At 38.6% G+C, this 6,000-nt stretch overlaps 1 protein-coding gene across 17 annotated transcripts in view; it reads left to right on the top strand.

Moving 5' to 3' along the window:
- LOC147432311 (uncharacterized) overlaps positions 1-5,199 on the top strand; it is a 141,347-nt gene extending 136,148 nt beyond the window's left edge. For 5 of the 17 annotated variants that reach the window (XR_015185538.1, XR_015185533.1, XR_015185535.1 and 2 more), the window contains one exon: positions 2,860-3,091. The gene's annotated coding sequence lies outside the window, so the exon portion shown is untranslated. Of the gene's footprint in view, positions 1-2,859; positions 3,092-3,239 lie in introns of those variants that run through there. The other 12 variants (XR_015185543.1, XR_015185544.1, XR_015185539.1 and 9 more) reach the window with 9 other exon arrangements.
- The last annotated feature ends 801 nt before the right edge of the window (positions 5,200-6,000 follow it).

The following is a 6,000-nucleotide window of genomic DNA, read 5'->3' on the forward strand; positions in this document are numbered from 1 at the left end:
AGGAAATATAAGAAAGAACAAGGAAAAATTGATTGTATAAGTCATAGTAGTGGGAATAAGGGCTAAATTTGGACTGCTGTTTTTGGGTATTTTAATGTAGCTCTCAATTAGCCCAAAATTTGTACACTCTGTAAAATTTGAAGGGAAAGGGTGCCCCTCAAAAGCCAACCTTGTGTAACAGTAACTAGGAACGATGACATAAAACGACTTTTAAGGTGGTTTTACAATTCACATCATCGTAATCACCAAATACATGCTCCAAAATATATTAGTATATGCTATGGTAGATTAAAAAATGACAGAAATTATAAGGGCTTAGTCTTACGGCTTCATCGTTTACCTTTCATGTGTCCTCCTCTTGCATACAATGGGCATACAATATGGTAACGGGTGTATTCCTCAGGTTTTTGTACTACATCTCTGAATTGGTCGTGATTATGAGAGATCACTTGAAAACAAGCATGTGTATAGAGGGATGAACTGCATAACAAGATCATCTCGTATTAAGAAAGGAACGTTGTTTCGCCACTTTGGGGACCCACTAGGGATAGAAATCTCTGACAAGCAAAAGTTTCAATGGGTCATGGAAAAAATTAGGGGCAAGATGAGAATATGTGCTTCTTCTCGTCCACAGTAAAGCGATGGTAATCAATTTGTTCATGATCACATACTTATCCTCCTCCCCTATCATGAAGATGTCCAACTGCATTTGAAAAGAGTTCTTGAAACATGTGAAACGTTCGTAAAGAAAAGCAATCCAAAGATATGGCATCGTGGCAGTAGGGAGAATGAGAGTGGGTTGCTAAACCCAAGGAGCAGGGATACTCAACTCTACAATTCATGCGGAGGCCGAGTGCGGAAAGTTTGTGGTGAAAATAGAGAACCAAGATCCGGCTTAGGCCACTATGACCTCGGATATGATAGACACGGTAAAGGTATGCTCACTCCGGGATCCATAGAAAGAGGTAGGAGTCCATGAAAAACTACTATCACCACTCTAGGAAAATGTAAAACCTCATGTAGAACTGGGTGGCATCACGAACAAGCTTGTGCATAAGTGTTCCGAAGCATTAGAAGCACTATAATAGGAGGATGCAACTAGATACTTCAAGAACTCCATCACCCAATGGTCCCCCTGGCTCACTAAGATTGAAGGTGTTTCATTAAATTCCTTTTGGAGAGAAATAGCCAGTAAAATCAACAATAAAGGATTAATACACTTAACTCAGTTTTGGGACAAAAGTAGCCTAAAGTAGAAAGAAGCTGACTAGATGGCTACCCAATTCAACCCCAACGAAAACGAAAGCCTACTAGTCACCAAAGTGATTCAAGAGTAATGTACGTTACGGTGCCTATTTGTGAGGCAAAATTTGATTGGAAAGCTTGGCATTGGCCCATGAACAAGAAATTTGCTCTTTTACAAACAAAGGAAATATATGCCAAGCTATGCTACAAAGCAGATTGGTTCTCACACCTTAACAAACAGTAGAGATTGCAATGACGTGAGACAAAGTGGGCAATAGTTGCAACTAACTTGTGGGATTCTCCATGGCCTAGCATAACAAAGATTTCATGTGGAAGGGGTTGTGGGGGGGATTAGATACGAGGGTCAAAGAAAAATCCATAGGAATAGGCACTTCAGGATGTAAAGTAGCAATTGAAGACCCCCTCCACTTGTTTAGAGACTACCCGACATCCATTGGACGTCTTGCGGATAAAATGTACAAATGGGTGCAAAAGATCTGGAAGATCCTCTTTTTCAAGAATGATTTGATCCTAGAAGGAAAGGTTTTCAATAACTAAGCCATTCTGGTTTGCATGTATATTGTCCACTTCTGCTATCTCAACCACTCGGAAATAAAGAAACCTCGCAAGAAACCCTATGACGGCCAAGTTTGAAGAAATTATTTAGAAAAGCAGTCAGTGGATTATCTCCATAAGAAAACACAAGAACTTTGAGGAGTGGAAGCAAACACTATTTGACATGAGATAGTCAAAAAGTGTTAACTATGGGCTTACAACTACCAATTGTAACATAGATCTCCACTTTTTATATCTTTTGGTTTGTCAACACAGCGACTGTGCTTGAGGCTTAATGTACATTCTGTTCGGAGATAATACAATACCACCATCACAATTGTGAGTAAGGCAAGAAAAAAAAGGGCCAAGAGCAGTTAAGGCTATTAATTGAAATATACATTAAATAACCTCGGGGGTCCACTATGTAATTATGTTTATATACCACGTTAGTTTAATAAAAGGGGTTATTTTAATGGAACTTAAGAAATTCTACATAGATACATTAACAATAGGGTTTATCAGAGGGTTTTTCTTTATCCATTTTTGGGAGAAAATTATGGGAGAAAATTTGTTAATTCATTAAAAAACAGGGTGCAATATATGCATGTCAACAGGGTGCAATATATGCATGTCAACATTTTAATAAAGGGGTTTTTTAAATACCCTGTGAACACGTTATATAGGGGAGTTCCTAATAGTGGGATCCTCTCCTTCCCCCCTTTATAAGAAGTCGCGCCAGGTTGGGCAAGCATCCCTAGTTGTTTCTATTGCATACTTCAGGAATCGTTAGAGATTCTTGAATGAAGTAAAATGGGCCATACCTATATAAAAAAATTGGTCTGTTTAATTTTGCTTTTGGGGTTTGTTAGGGAAATCAAATGAGATTCCCTCGTCATTTTATGGAGAGAGCCCATTTATTTTAACACAAATCTTTGGAATGGAAGAGGAAAACAGAAAAAGAGATTATTATGGGAGAGAGAGAGAGAGAGAGAGAGAGAGAGAGAGAGAGAGAGAGAGAGAGATTTTTCGTTTCCTATGCTCTACGTGGTTGCGCGACAGATTAGAAATCTAAGCTTTGATTGCCTATTGGAAGGTGCCCATGTTCAATCCCCAATAAAGGATCAACTTCCAAATGATGGCGGTTATCTTGAGTTCAAGGCTCGTTGGATAGATCTTTGAGGTCTATGGGATTGTTCCCGGACGCTAAAATCTCTCTTCTCTCTTCTCTCAAATTGAATGAGCTATGGGTGCAAAAAATTATGAAAAGATGGCCACTACATGGCATACATGATGATGGTTTAGAATTACTAGGAGTGGCTCAATTTGAATGAGTGTGTGTGTGTGTGTGCATGTGTGTGTGTGTGTGTGTGTGTGTGTGTGAGAGAGAGAGAGAGAGAGAGAGAGAGAGAGAGGATTGAGTTTTTCATTTTCTCTAAAAGCTAATATGGGACGAATCTAAACCTTGTAAAGGTGAATAGGAGTGGCTACACTGTGCAGCATCCGGGCTGATGCTCCAATACAAGGGTGGGTTTCCTTTCAAACCTCTAATCCTCTCCTCCTTTTTTTTGCATGGAACCGTTTTGAAAGTATTTGAGCCAGCCAATCAAATATCTACATGTGTTTTTAATGGATTGTTGTTCTTGGTCTATAAAATCTAATGTTTCTAATCCATTTGTTAAAGCTTTTGTCAACAATGTAAATGTGACATTGCAAAAGCCCTATTAAAAATTGCGTTTGCATGCTTTTTTTTTTGTGTGTGTGCAAAACTCACAATTGTGAGTGAATTATAGTAATCATCTCAAAAAATTACAAGAACTTGACATGCTCGTGCCGAGCCATGAACTCCGTAGACCATATACGTTATGTCTTTAATTTCAAGCATAGCATTTTTCTCACTAACTCATTCAAGCACTAGAATACCGCTCGAATCGCTCCGGTTCATCGAGGGCCATTTAGGCCACTATCACTTATAGTTTGCCAATGTGGCATTTCCATTTCCAAGGAACTAAATTTTTTTGTTTAATGGGCCTTGTGATGCCATGGTGATACAATTTCCTTCTATGGTCATTGTGAGGAGGTGCATTCATTTAAGTACTATAGTAAACGTTAATTAGATGATGATGTATCCTAGTCGACTCTTTTGTGTGATGTTGCAATTGTGACTCCTTTTGTTTTCTTCTTATTCTTTTAAGTTGGCATGGTAAGGATGTTCACTAGAGAAGACTTTAGAGTCCTTCCATGAGACCAGATGTGGGGGAGTGTGTAGGGAGGCCTTGGCTACAAGGAAATGCCCGGGTGGGAGACCTGGTTCAACAATTGAGCTTCAATGTCGCAAAACTCGGATTATTGGAACAACGGGCGGTGATATTGTCCCCTCCCTTGAGGAGAAAGCCCCCTTTTCTACAGATACAATTGCCCAACGCAAACAAGGCTAGATGAATTGTCCCTACCTTCATTGAGAGTGCCTACAACAAAATTTCCTCTTGACAATGGTAAAGTGAGATAAAATTAGCTATAGCATGGTCTTCAATGAAGACTTCCTTAAGCAATTTATAGCACTAAACTATAAGCACCAATTTCGAGACACCGCCGTGGGATTTCACCAAAGTAAATCCTACTAGTAGGAAGGTTCCTAAAGAGGAGATGAAGGAGGAGGAGCCACATGATAAATCAATAGAAAACCAAGGAGAGACAAAAGCGAGTGTCTTTGTTTACCCTAAAGTATCTCTATTCTAGAAATATGTACAAAGGTCAGAGGTTAGCTCACGAGGTTCTAGAGGCAGGTATGATGTTCGAGCGGGCATGCCACATCCATTTTTTGTTTGCCATCTATTTCCCTCAAACACACTTTTTTCATTTGCAGATCCCACAAAATGTTCAATATGTTACTATATATGTGGTAGTGATGTGTGCGAATACACTTAGAATCGCACAGAAACTTTTTCTCTCACTCATTATATACGCCCATCATTTAAGAGCTAACTTATCTTTCTATTTGCGCACTAAGGAATACACTCTCTATCGTGTGCCTTGAGCTTTCTCATCTTCTCTAAATTGTGTATGAAAACAAACGAAAGCAATAAATCATATGGTTGGTCATTTTATGCACTAATAATCTTTCATAATACATAATGGACGCTTTGTATAAACCAATGCATGGACTAATGCAAATAAATCTTATAAATAATCACACAATTGAGGAGGACTATTTATACCTAGTGAAGGATTGTAGCCTTCTTATGCAACCAATTCAATATATAAAAGCTATTTTCACCCAATTAAGAATTATAGCTCGTATGTGGAGTGACAGTGTATATCAACTCAAATCTATGATGGTAAAAAATGCAAGACTCAAAGATCTTTATATATCCAGTACACCAGTACAAGACATCCAACCTTTGACTATCGACTCGTCATTTACATATGTTCATCTTTTAAAACCAATTACAGCTCTCATTTGGACCAATGGCTTCGTCACAATGAGCATGACTCTTCAAATTTTCAATTGTTTTGGTTTCGTACCTTTATGTTCGGTAAAGCAATTAAATTTTATTTAGAAGTAGTTACCAAATTAAGAATCACGTTTGGTCTCAAAAAAAGACATGTGACTTTGTAACCTTACGTCAATTCACAAGAAGATGACTATACCCGGTACTCGGATATACTCCCAAAGGATTTGCATAGCCAAAGGACCACGGTAAAGACACTGTTTACTATATATAATTACTCACGTTGGACCCGTCGCGCAAAAGCATTTATGGCAGGTGGGTCCACCAGGAAAATAAAAGATTTGGCGGGATGCACAGAGTAAAATTAAAAGTCCGGCAAGCTAACTGGCTCTATGGGTTTTTGTAGGTCATAATCAAAGCCACGTTAAGAATTAACGTCATCACGTGATTTTCATGTATAAATACTAGAGTTATTAGCGTAATAACACGATCGTCATTAGGTGAATGAAATGCCTTCTCGTGCCCCTGAGCATTTTCATATAAATGTAGACTATTTATTGGTCATTGATTGTGGAGAGCCTATCTACTAGGAGGAGGAGGCTATTGAAATGGAAGATAGCATGAAGTGGAGTAGGCAATGCAGTCTAAGTACAACTCATTTGTGGCTGACAAGATCTAGAAACTAACAGAGTTACTAGAGGGAAAACAAGCCTTGCCTTGCAAATGGGTATACAAGAAGTACACAATCGAG

This window comes from Adiantum capillus-veneris, chromosome 20 (assembly GCF_014529385.1).
Source record: "Adiantum capillus-veneris isolate H3 chromosome 20, ASM1452938v2, whole genome shotgun sequence".
Taxonomy (NCBI): domain Eukaryota; kingdom Viridiplantae; phylum Streptophyta; class Polypodiopsida; order Polypodiales; family Pteridaceae; genus Adiantum; species Adiantum capillus-veneris.